We start from the raw sequence: 14,186 nt of genomic DNA, 5'->3' as shown, positions 1-14,186 counted from the left end.
ATATTAGGTCTTGCATGGCCTATGGACTTCCCAAGCTACCTTGCAATCCATGAAGTACTGAGGAGTAACCATTTTTGTAATTTATGAAATGCAGCAGCCAACTATGCACAGTAAGCTCACACAATGGCGATGCAATATGCAACAAAAGATAATCAGCTTTTGTGTTGTTGATCAGGAGATTGTCCAGGTTGACAGTGACAAGTGACATGTTTCTCTTCACATAACTCTATGGCATCCTCTAAATCCACATGACACGGAAGATGGGACTTCAGTTTAACATCTCATTTGAAAAGTGACACCTTTGACAGTTCAGCAATCTCTCAGTATTGCAGTGAACCTTGATTTTTGTGCTCAACTCCTAGGGTGGAACTTGAACCCACCACCTTCTGTTACAGAGGCAAGAGTCCAAACAACTAATACTCATTTCTGAATTTCATTTGCAGCATGAAATTATAGCTCAGAAGATAGGAAACTGTTGTCAAGCTTTCATCAATTCTATTTCTTGGTAAATCTCTAAGAAATCCACAATTGCTACATATTGAACAAAGCTTTAAGGCATCCATAGAAAAAAATATAAAAGTTAATGAATTCCTCAAAAATCATTAAACTTATATTATTGTTTGTGTGGTGTTGCTCATTCTCAGACGACTGTTCCATTTCTGAGATACAATCTGATCCATGTCTTTTTGTCTTGTGCACAGATTCCGTTGTATTTTCAGGCCTTGTTTGGTCTTGCAGTCAGCACTCATATATGGGATCCTATTCTCTGCAACAGTCGAACTATTGATCTTGCATTTTTTCAAAACTACCCTATCATTTTTGTCTGTCCTTTATTGCACTCTTTTCATAAAATGTTTAATATCTCCTGTATGCTTATTTTTAACTGCTGCTTTTCAAATTTGTCTTGATCCTGTACATGAGATCACGATTGACTTTGTCACTTCATACTCCCCATACTGGGACAAAAGTATCTAGCCAACATTGACAGTAACATGTCTTGTGTTGTAAGATGAATTCTCACAAATGCCCATCATATTGTTTAAGCGTGAGTGGTTGAATGAGCAGAGGATCTTGTTTTAAACACAGTAACTATATAAAAGTTACACTGACATGATAAATACTGTTACATAAGACTACGAGGTAGACCTCGATGATAGCTACTTCTCAATATTAACCGTTTCGGATTCTTATACCTTGATAAAATGTATTGGTGCACAGCAGGCAATGACGTGGGATGCAGCAAACAAAACCAGAATTGAAAAGTTTAACAGCAAATTTAAAAACAGATGCAATAACAAACAAGCACTACTCGTGAGAACAGACACAAAATGCAGAAGAGAAAGTGGCACATTTTATTTTTATCCATTAACAATGCTACAAGAGACCAACTTGCAAGAATTTAATTCAGAATTTCTGAATAGAAATCAGAAATTCCTGACATGAATTTCTTCTGACTGTTTAAGCAGTCTCTTTTTTAAACTCTTCCCTGGTTCCTTGATTACTTTTTGGAGGCATTGAGCTGACGAGCATTCATTAAGATGGATGTCTGAAACAGGGACCTAGCAATCTAATGTGACAACTTAGGTAAACGAGAAGCCCAGTAAAGAGAGAGAAATAAAAATTAAAATGTAGTATTACCAATATGAAAGTTCAGTGACATGGAAAAAGAGACTAAATGAGGCAGAGTTTCGTATCAAGCACACAAAGGAGAAAAGCACAGGAAAACTGCAGCAATGGCAAGGTAAGGAAGAAGCTTACATTTTTTCTACTCCTTTACGTAAGGGCTAACTATACTGGGAATGGAATATTTGGTGCCAGCATTCAGCAACCATCCGTGAAATTAATTCAAATGTATTTCTAGGTGATGGGCAGTGATTTAGATGACTGGTTTATTCCAGTTCAATTCCAAAGCAAAATTGTACCACCAGCTGCACGAAATAAGAGTTTTGCATTAAATCTCACTTGCATGTTATTTATATATATATATAGTGTGTGTGTGTGTGTGTGTGTGTGTGTGTGTGTGTGTGTGTGTGTGTGTGTTTGTGTGTGTGTGTGTGTGTTTGCGCGCGTGCGTGCGTGTGTGTAAGTTTAATAGTTTGCTTGTAAGGAATTCACGAAATAACCAGGAAATGAGTTAAATTAACCAACAGATTGCTACACATCATTAATCATAGTTGACACAAGTTCTGAAGATGATATCAAAACCCAATCAATCAACTAATTTCAAAATCATCACTGCAACTTCTTTCTTCATTGTTGCAAAGGCAAATTATTTATAAAGCATCACTTAAAACCTTATAAAAATGATAAGGTGTGGCTTATATCTGAATCACCTTTCTGCCTGAAGGGTTTTAGCAGCTGATATTGGAGGTAAATAATAAATAAGATTTTCTAAAGTTTAAATTGCATGATGACACAATTGTAATTACACTTTTATACAATCAATGTACAAACACAAAAATAAATATCCAGAGAAATAAATTTGAACAATATAACTAACCATAACTAATGTTAATGGAGAAATGTGAAAGGCTCATCATACATCCAATAAAAACTGAAAACTACACGGCACAAATCAAACAACATGGTGTTCAGCTGTTTGAGTTCACATTTTCAACACTTACACTTGGACGTGTCAGGTCTCTGCAATTTCTAGTAGGCCCCTGACTACTTTTTATAAATATTTGAAAAGGACAGAGTGGAGGCTGAGACTTCCTAATTCAGGGGCTCCCTCCTCAGATTCTTGTGGGACCTGATGTTTATATGGCAGCTAACACACTGGTTGAGAAACATTGGCTCATTATGAACATGAAAAATGACTCCAGAAACCATGTGAACTTCACCCAGATAAATTTCATTTTTTTCCAAATATCTTAGTGGCCACCATGCCCAGTAGTAAAATAGACCATTGATAACAGGAAAACATGAGCAATTCTGGCAGCCAATTCCCCTTAGGCATGCATAGGTTAGAGTTTCTAGATTATGAGCAGGAAGGATCCAAAATGCTCTTTACCCTATACAATGAAGTATTCTTGCAATGATCCCACAAACTCTGGTCGTGAATACCCTTAGGCACAATTCCAAGATAACAGTCAGGATTCTGACCTAAGGTATTTCAGAGGCAGTGTAACATGATTTGCAATGTATCTGCACATATTGTATTTCCCAAAACATCCCTGCTCAGAATTATTTGTATTTTTGGCTTTGAATTCTAGCATTTATGCGATTATTGTAAACATTAATCAAAAAAGTTTGAAATAGTTACCTTTAAAGACACAGCTGCATCAACTTAATTCACAAGAGGCCTCATTTCATTTCTCAGCAATTGTGCATCACAGCTCAGGTCCCACCAGGTGTCATACTTTTTCAGTTCTGATTTGTGGTTATTCTACAGATAATCAAAGAAATGCATTAAGTTCAATGCCCTTTTATTCAAATAGATATGAACACCTTTTTTTCTCCCTTAAAAAGAACAAAGTTCAACAAAGTTCTTCTTATCTCTTGCTAATTCTCTCCCTTCTCCTCTTCTCTGGAAAGTACTGATATCTTGCTGGGATGCAGTTCCACAAGTAGTCATCATCTTTATTGTAAATACTGCCATTTATTTATGTGAGAGCCTGAACAGTGAATGTTGGCAGGCTATTTTACCACAGGGGCCTTCATGACAAAGTTCAATCCTGTTTTCATTTGACACATGGACTTACAACAAGATTTGCTAAGATAGTGATCAGATAAGGTCACTAAATCCTTGCTTTGTTACCATTAATAAAAACATAACTGAAGAAAAGTTGATTTAAACTTGTGCAATATTAACACACGGCCAGAATATCTCCACTTGATGAAACTATAAACTAATTTAACATTTGTTTCATAGTCATTCTAAATCAAATAAAGAATTTACATAGAAAACATACAATAGTCTTCATTGAGTATTCATACCTCAATGACATGACATTGTTAAAATGAAGTATCTTTTATAATGAAATATAGCATAACACCACAAGTCACAATGAAAAGGTATTAACATTTTTCTGCGTTGTTATTTGCATGACAGCAATAAGTCTGAATTGTTCAATTAAAATCAAATCAAGCATCCTTCAACATTAATGTTAATATCAAACAATATAATTGCCAATACACAGTAAAGTGGTCATAATGAGTATTTTGAAAATGCAATTTTATTGGTAAAATGTAAACTAATAAAACAGATTCCATAATATGTTTTTTTTAAAATTGCACTGCTTTTTGAGAAATGGGTGTGGGATTGCAAAGACAGAGCAGAAGCGTAGTCCTCAATTAAGTGACTCATGCAGAGGAAAGGAAAGTTCAGAGATTCAAAATGGCCTATTTCTGTTCTGCAATATCCTAAAGCCTACACCTCTTCTTTCATACGCTTTCTAATTATCATCTTGAGTTATGAACATTGTGTTCATCATCCTGAGAAAATACTAGAGAGGAACAAGTTAGTTCGCCAGTGCCTTGTGTTAGAACCAACATCTGGTGAGATATTTTGTAAGTTCAAGCAGAAAGCACTCTCTCCAATAACTGATGCTCAATTACAACTCCAAAAGAACACTCCTTAATGTACTAAAATGGCATTTTATTTTTCACACTAGCCATGCTACTGTAAATTATCAAATAATTTCGTTATATGAAAAGTTTTACAGTGAAATCATGCACACCAACAACTCAGTTCAGATTGTCCATATTCATTTCCGTTGCCTTTTTTGGTACAAGTTTCATTTGCAAAGGACAGGAGAGACAAAATTTCCACATTGTAATGTCACATACATGATTAACTCCACATGAGCCGATTTTTGAGAATTCAGAAATCTCTGTTTGTACTGTAGTTGAATTTGAGGCACATTTCCAGAGTGCTGGGAAACAAGAGCCTTGTCCTACAAAAGCAAAACTGCAGTTGCTTGAAATCTGGAACAAATGTTGGAAATACTCAGCAGGTCAGAAAATATCTGGAGAGAAAAACAACCATAACTTTGTTCTTCTGGCTTGGTCCCAGCCACTTTTGGGTCCATTTCAGAACTTCCAATGGTAGCAATGAAGTATATGTGGAGGTGTGCAATGTGGCTAAATATGTGGCAGTGGCCAGCAGGACGTTGCTGAACATGCTGTCAGGTAACAGTTTCTGAGATCCAGGTGCCATTGTTAAGCAGCAGCTGGACATGCTTGCAGCACCTACAAGTCATAAGCATTGGTATGGCAGAGACTGATATAAACACCAGGAACATCACTGACCTCAACCTTCCTCTCTACTGCTGAGGCCAAGGGTTTCAGCTGGACTTCACAGACTTTCTCTCTACTAATGACCCTTGGGACATCACCATGACCTTTCCATTCAAGCTTGTCATTCATATTGCCTCTTGAAAGTCCTCCTCTAGGCTGTCTGTGAAGCAGGGTTTCTTCTCCTATGACAACATCTGGAGATTATCCCATCTGACAAAAGAAACTTGATGGAGACTGTAGTGGAAGTTCGCAGTTCTGGGGTCCAATTGGGTACAATGCACGAAAAGGCTCAATCACTTACGATACAACAGGGGAGCAGAATGGTGGTGATAGATTATTATAGTTTTAAATAGACAACAACCAATGTTTCTCAGTGAGGTAGCGCTGGCAAGCAATAGAATGCAGTGTAAGGCTCATCAGCAGATGCATCATGAGGCCTGGATGCATGTGGACCAGAATTTGCATGCCCATACTTCCATCATGGTAAAAGTGGTAAGAGAATGTGAGTGTTGATGTAACTCAGGAGATTTCATTGTCTGTCAGAGGAATGCTACTTGATACGGAGATTATATGTCCATCGTATTGATATTTGATTGAAATTTGATTTCCTTTTCTGCTTAGAGTTCTGCATCCTTTTTTTCTCATAGAAAGAACATAAAAAGACAGGATCATGCCACATCATCATGATTACAAACCTAAGAGCTGGTAGTTGAATGAAGTTGGCACAGCTGCTCCAATGTCAGATTGCATTATTTGTTTGACTAAATTGCCTTAATTACTTTATTCATATGGTGGGACATGGTTAGCAGAGTAATCGCTTGTGTGATCAGTGGAACTTCTGAAAGGCAAGTAGTGTCACTGAATCATACAGTCATAAAGATCTACAGCACAGAAAGAAAATCCTTTGATCTATTGATTCTGCACCAGTAAAAAACAAGCACTTAATGAATCCCATGTTCCAGCACTTGGCCTATAGCCTTGTGTGTCTTGGCACTGCAAATGTACATTTACATACTCCTTAAACATTAAGAGGGTTTCTAGTTCTATCACCTTTTCAGGCAGTGAGTTCTGAATTTGCACCACCCTCTGAGTGAAATTTTTTTTATTCACATCCCCTCTAACTCTCCTTCCCTTTACCTTAGGTCAATGTCCCTAGGTAGATCCACCGAGCAGAAAGGTTCCTTCCCGCCTCCTCTATCTTTGTCCCTCACCTCAATGACTGTGGTAGCAAAGATGAAGACGCTTGTTTGCATTCATTGGTGATTTGATTTCAGGTGAAAATGCAGGGCTCACTTGGGTGCAAGACCCAGAACTGATTGGTTGTGAAAGGCACTGTGCTTGCTGAAACCTATACAGAGTGTCTTTTGAGCCTCCCTCATGCATCTCTTCACGTTATACTAAAACTCCAACATGCAGGTCTTCCCACTCTGATGTATCCTATCATCATCCTTAGCTGATGAGTGTGGTTCCTATATGTCTGATGCTGGTAAGTCCATTCCCTCTGTATTGCTAGGTTGTGCAGGTACAGCAGATAACTATAATCCTCAAAATTCTTGAAGACACAAACTGGACGGTTTTTACATTCTGAAGGTCTCCTGTATTGTAACCCTGATGGAAACACTGCAGTGCTCTTCAGCCTGAGTTTGAGTATTGCTGGCTGAGGTCATGACTGTCATGTCCAGTCATGACTGAAAACCCCCTGCCTCCCAAACTCCAACCCTGGTGACAAGTGTAGGACTTGAATAACTATGGTACCTGAGAGTTATGAAGAATGTATGAATAAAGAAAGCTCTCTGGAAACCATGCACAACTACGGTCCCAGAACAACTGCACATTTAGTGAGTCTTTTCTGTTTATGAAGTTTGAAAGGCTATTTGCAGACATTTCTGATCACCACATTCATGCAGTTGATGACGTTCTGTAGCTGTGGAAAACTGACAATGACACCTTTGTCCACCGATCTTGTTGCTGGCCCTCTGCACCGAATGGAAAGATACAAATGTTCCAGAACTTTTGAACAGTGCATTCAAGGTCTTTCTATTCTGCTGTGTGTGGTTACCTGTGATATGTCACACATCTCCTCCGTGGATCCCTGAAGGAGCCACTGGCTTGGGGGATGGGCACAGAAGTAGAGTGCACAGATCAGTGACTGTTTCTCTAAAAATCCTCAGCCATCCATGCCACTGCCTTTCAAATCATTTGCAGGTAGTTGAGACAAGCCACATAACAGATCCACCTCAGCCAACTGCTGCACCATCAGTCTTCTTTCAATCATCAGCTAAATGATGGAGAGTGGTATCAGTGTTATCAAGTAGTAGTTACACAACAATAACCTACTCACTGCTGCTCAGTTTGATTTCCACCAGTGTTAGTGAACTCCTGATCTCATAACAATTTTGATCCAAGCCGGGACAGCAAAGCTCAGAGGCAAGAAAAGCTGCTCTCAGCATCAAGGTAGCATTTGAACAACAGTGGCATTAAAGTGCTTGAGCAATGTACAAGTCAATTTAAACCAGAAGGAACTTTTTTCATCGACAATTGTACAGTTTTCAGTCTGTTTCACAAATCCTCATATAACAAAGCCCGTACACAGCAGGAAATGGACCATGTTCATGTTTGGGTTGATAAATGATTAGTAACATTTGTGCTAATATGTATCAAGCAATGATTATCTCCAACAAACAGAATGTAACCATTTCCATTAACATTAGTATTAACATCATTGATGTTCCCCGTTACAAACATTCACAGGGTTACCACTGACCAGAAATCTAACTGAACCAGCCATAAAAGTACTGTGGCTATAATCATAGGTCAAATGCTGTTGTAAGTAATTTACCACCTGTATTTCCAAAGTCTGTCCAATATCTACAAGACACAAGCCAAGAGTCTGACTAAATTCTTGCTACTGAGCTGGATGCATGTAACTCGAACACCACTCAACAACTTCAATCTTTTAGCACAAAACAGCCCAGTTAGTTAGCATCCCACCTGTAATCTTCAACATTCACAATCATCAGCACATTGTGGGCGTATTGTATACTGGGAATGTGTGCGCACACTTTCCTCACTTAGAACTATTTTTTAGAACTTCAACTTCACTGTCTAAAAGCCCTAGAACTTCACCCTTTCTCCCGAACAGTTCTGTGGGTGTACCCACATCACGTGGACTGTATGCACTTATGAATGTACCCATTAGTTTCTTCCCATGGACAGTCAGAGACTGGCAACAAGTGCAGGCCTTTCCAGCACTACTCACATCCTGAGAACAAATAAAAAGAAATCAGGATGTCATGTAATATTATATACATTACATATTAGTTAAAATAATTAATTTAAGTATTCTATGCTTTTTAACTGTGTCTTGGGAATTCAAGACTGATTGTTCATTATTTGATGTAAACTACAAACACGTGGTCTTGACTATTACTAGGTCAGGATAGGCATAGTCAATCAAGGCATATATCTGTGCTTCAATGCAGTTTTGGGTCTAGGTATTTCTGTTATAATGGTTCTGATAATTGGTAGCATTGAGGTGTAAGTGCTAACATTTGGCAGTAGAGGGATAAAGGTTATCCTCTGATTCACAGCATCAATGAGACAGAACCTGAATTTGGTAGAATTAGTGCAGGGGTTGGAATGTGAGTATTGGCTCATTGATGGATTCTGGGGTATTATCAGAGGAGCAAGGAAGAGAGAAGAGTCTCCATATTTGGTGCCAATTTGGAAATTTCAATTGGTCATCTGCAAACATTGAATTGCTTAATAATTAGCTTCTGCCAAAAAGAATTGTTTCCTGGAGATATCATTATTGCTGGAATTATGAATTCATATGTTTATAACTGTGAGTACACTTTAAAAGTAAAGTTTCAGAACATGTCGATGCCAGGAGTGGTTCTCTACAGTTTCTTATGTAGTCTTTATAAACTTTAATCATATTATTTTTGTTCTCAAATAGCAAATATTTTATCAGCAATTTTTTCAGATCTGGCGAAATTATTGGGAGAGGGTCAGTCTTGGATCCACAATGTGTTACAAATAGTCATTCTTCTGATTAACCGCAACTTTCGAACAAGTAACCCTGGGAAAAAGTGGCAGGCAATTATAGATGTTTTGGCAAATAAGCTGTCAATGTTTGCCATTATTACTGTATAATACAATGCCAGTATTGGCATCTGCATATGTGCAGTTAATTGCAGAGATCTGGAAGTTCTGTGGTGTTCTGCTCCACCACAGATTGTGCTGTTGCAATCTTCACAAAGGCTATCAAAGCAATGAATAATTTGACTTGAACTTCAGTATTTCATGCACTATTCACAATGCTAAAACTACTGAAAATCTTAAACTTTGTTTAATAAGATGTAACTGGAGTTTTTGATGCCAGGCCCAGCCAATTATTCTGGACCACCTCCATGGTCCTGAAAACTAGTCTTACAAATGTGTTGTGCTTGCTAGCATCATTAAAATAAACCCACCACAGGGCAGTAGTCTATACAGAAGCCAGGCAGACAAATCTGACATCAAAAGGCAGCTTCCAAGCAGTTGAACTGCCCCTTGCAGCTTCCAGGGACTTGAAGGCAATTGAAAAATCCAAGTCAGCTTCCATTGACAAGTATTAGTGTCTTTTATTTTTTATATTTTTGATTACAGATTGGAATGGAAAATGGAATATTTTTTAAAAAGAGACCATAGAAGGAATTGCTGCACTTCATTAAAAAGAAAATCACTGACACTCATTGTGAGTGCTGTTTACATTACTTCTTTATTGAGCAGTAGGGAAAAATTACTGCAGATGGGCAGGCATCAGCTTATGATACAAAGTGAGGTTCATCCTGCAACAAGTAGCTGAATGGCTTGTGGAACAGTGGTGAAAAGGTCTTCTCTCAACTATAAGTTATCCTCGGTAGTTGAGGAGCTTGTGGGTATGAATGATATGGCCAGAAGCCTTTGGACTTCTAAAAGAGGAGGCTGTGTGCTCCTATCTACCTACAGTGAAAAATATCTCAACTTGAAGAAAGCCAGTTTATTTTCCCTCACTAGTTGCTATAAGCTGTGGCTTTTGAGCAGTAGTGAAGAGATTTTACAATTTGTGAACCAGTCATTTTGTACTTCCTACAAAGAATTGAAAAGCATCTAAAGATAGAGATCAACAAACAGCAAGTCCTGAAAAGTAAAAGGATCATCTCAGTCGAAAATTGAACTGCTTTACCAGCTTTTCTCTATACCTGTAATACCAAAGCTTTTTTTCATCTGTCTGTATGTGTGCAGCGAGGCTTTTACAAAGGGTTAGCATTTTAACTAATCAAGTTATATGTTAATGGCTTGTAGTTGTTTACCTATAGCCAGAATGTATTTGTAATAAGTAGTAATTCTTGATAAATACAGAATCTTGGCCCATGTTTTCAGTTAACCTCAGCCTAGAATGTGGGTAAACTGGGGAGCTTTACGTACTTTGATAAAATCTTTAAATTTTGTGATGACTCTGGGAATAGTGGGGCTTAATTTCCATTGTACTACCTCATCAAAGCATGTCAACCTCTTTTCCCTTCTGTGAAATTGACTCGAGAGTTGTAAAACCAGAGTGCTGGCAGTGACATGAAATTCCAGCACATACAGAAGTTGCTGGAAAAGCTCAGCAGGTCTGGCAGCATCTGTGAAGAAAAATAAGAGTTAACATTTCAGGCCCAGTGACCCTTCCTCAGAGGAAGGGCCACTGGACCCAAAATGTTAACACTGATTTTTTTTCAGAGATACTGTCAGACCTGCTGAGCTTTTCCAGCAACTTCTGTTTTTGTTTCCGATTTACAGCATCCACAGTTCTGGTTTTTATTGAGATGAAATTCTACACTGCTTGCTTCTATTCCTGCCCCTAATGACACAATCTCTGTCTACTTTCTCCTGTTCTGTCTCATGGTTTGATTTTTTTTCAGTAGTGACAAGAGGAGGAATTAATAATTCCTCTTGGTGTTTAGTGGCTATGGAATCAACTTTATCCTGTATTTCCCTTTTATTTACATTGAAAAATAAATAATTTTTAAAATTGGTTCAAAGGTGCAACTCTTCTTCATTGAGAAAATGCATTGTACTCCCCCACAACACCCCGTGCCCCCCCACCCCAACCACTCTCATGTAACTAAAGGCTAAAAGTTACAATTGATGATATTAACAGACAAATACTTCACTCATTGATATGGTATTTCTCTGCCTGGCATTAATAGTATTTATTTCAAATGGTAAATGCAGTTGATGAAATAATGAATCAAATAAAAGCAATGTGGGATCTTAGAATGTAGTTCACATTTTTTGGTTTTAAATATCACAGACAGCTCCAATCAAATTCAGTTTAAAAATGCAGCATATTTTATTTTAGATCAAAACTGACTTTCGAGTTAATAATGTGGCTGCAACAGCCATCTTGGAAATAGCTATAATCTCTGTGGGAATTATAGAACAATTCGGTGATGAAGGAGGCCAACTTTGTCTGTTCTTATATTTCGATACTTAAAGGATCATAGGAATTGAAAACTGATTTAATGTATTGCAGAGTTTAAATGCATTTACAGTATAATAATTATTCCTATTATTATTTCTTAAAAAAGGTTCCAATTGTCAATTACATAGTCAAGATACAAAACAATCTCACAATGGCAACTGTAATGACTTTATCCAATGAGCATAGATGACCTTCATAATTTGCTAATTAAAGTTATCAAATCCATGGAAATTACATGGAATAAAGTCCATAGTTTTCAATTCATTCTTCTTTATCTTTGAGATTGAGAACCTTCTGGTGAAAGGAAAAGAATAAACTGGGCACAGGAAATGCAATGGTTGTATTAACAGCACAAGATCTGTCTCTTAGCTCCTTGGGCTTTTAATTCATAGTGATTGCTACCACCTCTGATTTATAATTGACTACCTGTATTATAAATTATCTTGTTTTGTGTTGAACCAAGTTGCAAAATACAATTGCCAAAATAAATATTTATATCAGGTGGTTTTCCTTTCCAAGCATTGGTTTCCCAGGAAGTGAACAACTCAAAATATTATTCTAATCATAAGCATCAGTGGATTTAAAACAAGATGGTAACAGGAACTTTAAAATATCACAATTGCACCAAGTTTGGAAATGCCTTGTCAACAATAATTTGACTTACGTGGTTTGGTCTATTTTTCCTTAAAAATGATTTAAGCTTAAACATTCCAAATTGTAATCAAAACAACAGTGCATAAATATACAATACTCTAGAAATATAACGTCTCAGAGGTAATTTCATTTACATTTTGTTAAGTGAAAATGGAAAATTACATTCTTGCTCATTCTCAATATACATTGTGCAGGCTTTCAAGATGTACTGCATATGAAAATAAATGAGGATAGATTTAAACAAAACTGTTGGCCTTGAACATACTTTGATGTTTTGAAATATTATCATATTAGAGCCTATTTACCTCTGTCCAAAATTCCGTTCTTTGCGTATGAAAAGCATGCCCATGATACCGAATGAAAACTCTGGATTACTTGTTGCATAAAATTATCCTCAGTGAATTCTCAACAAAAGGTTGTTAGGCAGTTTAATATTTCATGGGCTGTAATTATTCTTTAACTGTTAGCATGTACTGTCCCTATGGAACTAATTACAGAATAGCAATCATCATACCGAGAAAATACAAACAAATCCTTCAAGCAGTATAAGTGACTTCTACTGTTAAATGTTAGTAGGGTTGTATCGCAGGTATTCATACCAATCATGTCAGTCTGGTTCGTGAAATACTAATTTGATTTGGGTTTTGCTATATTAGATAATTATGATACACAATCATAATTATAAAAAAGGAAGGCTGTAAGCTATATAAATAATGATCTATTAATCAGCAGATCAGTAATCTAGCAAAGCTCAAGCCAAGAACAAAAGCAGGGTTTGTTACAAATCTAAATGATAAAGCTTCTGGCAAAGACAGTATACTTAATTTAGAAAATCTGTTTGTGCTAAAAGCATAGCTTCCCCTATGTAAGTATCTTATATTTCCTAAGGTTAACTAAACAGAGGTTAAAATAATTAGCCCACAGCTAACAGGTTTCCATGACATAGCTTCTGCAACAAACAAAGCTCAAAATCCAATTCAGGTCAGAGGCTACAGTTACAAAATGGAAAATAACCTTGGTCTACTTCTAATACCGCTAATGGGATGTTCCAGTCTAAACAGATGCAAATGTTAATACTACAATTTTCTTTCAATCCAGGCAATGGTAGTTTTACTTAACAGAATAAATGGTTTGAACTCCTTCAAAATGGGGAGGGGGAAAAGAGTTATGGCTATGTGAAAATTATCATATTTGTGGAATTTGTTTCAGCTTCCTATCGTCAGTCAATTACTATGCAATTTTATTTCCTTATGACTGAGTAGCTCACTGTTAGCAAATAATGAAAAGGCAATTACAGGAAGCTGTGTTCGTATTACACTGTTCATTTTATGCAGACTGTAATTATTCTCAATGGTACAGACTTACTGTACCATGTAAGTGGCACTAAGGAAGAAAATGGAGTGGGCTGGTGCATAGAAAATTGCAAATGTCACAGATACCTTTATCATCACTGCTGGGTTTCTAAGATTAAAAAAGAGCAATAAAAAGCCTCTCTATGTGTAGCACACTCTTTTTGCAGCAAGCTGTTGTGTTGACTGAAGTACCAGTGGCACAAAAATTTCAGACAGCACTTTTGTTCTTTCAAATAATTCCCTCAAGACAGCACTTTCAGCCACTGACTGCACGGGAACAAAGTCATGGAAATATTCCTTTTGCCATGCCTCTCATTAACTGTCTCCATGCTGTTCTATAATGGGGAGTGGCATATAAATGATCCACTTTATGGGTTTTGATTGGTATTCTGAGAGGAAATTTGCTGAATATGGATACTCTTCCAGGAAAAGATAGTGACACACTT

At 37.1% G+C, this 14,186-nt stretch overlaps 1 long non-coding RNA gene across 4 annotated transcripts in view; it reads right to left on the bottom strand.

Moving 5' to 3' along the window:
• Positions 1-14,186, bottom strand: part of LOC132210636 (uncharacterized) — a 305,286-nt gene that overhangs the window by 128,335 nt on the left and 162,765 nt on the right. For all 4 annotated transcript variants that reach the window (XR_009446784.1, XR_009446786.1, XR_009446785.1 and 1 more), the window contains one exon: positions 3,266-3,388. This is a non-coding gene — a long non-coding RNA (uncharacterized LOC132210636). The remainder of the gene's footprint in view (positions 1-3,265; positions 3,389-14,186) is intronic.

The sequence above is a fragment of the Stegostoma tigrinum genome, chromosome 16 (genome assembly GCF_030684315.1).
Source record: "Stegostoma tigrinum isolate sSteTig4 chromosome 16, sSteTig4.hap1, whole genome shotgun sequence".
NCBI classification, from domain to species: domain Eukaryota; kingdom Metazoa; phylum Chordata; class Chondrichthyes; order Orectolobiformes; family Stegostomatidae; genus Stegostoma; species Stegostoma tigrinum.
The sequence above is the reverse complement of the archived record's forward strand: the minus strand, read 5'-3'. Positions and strand labels throughout refer to the sequence as shown.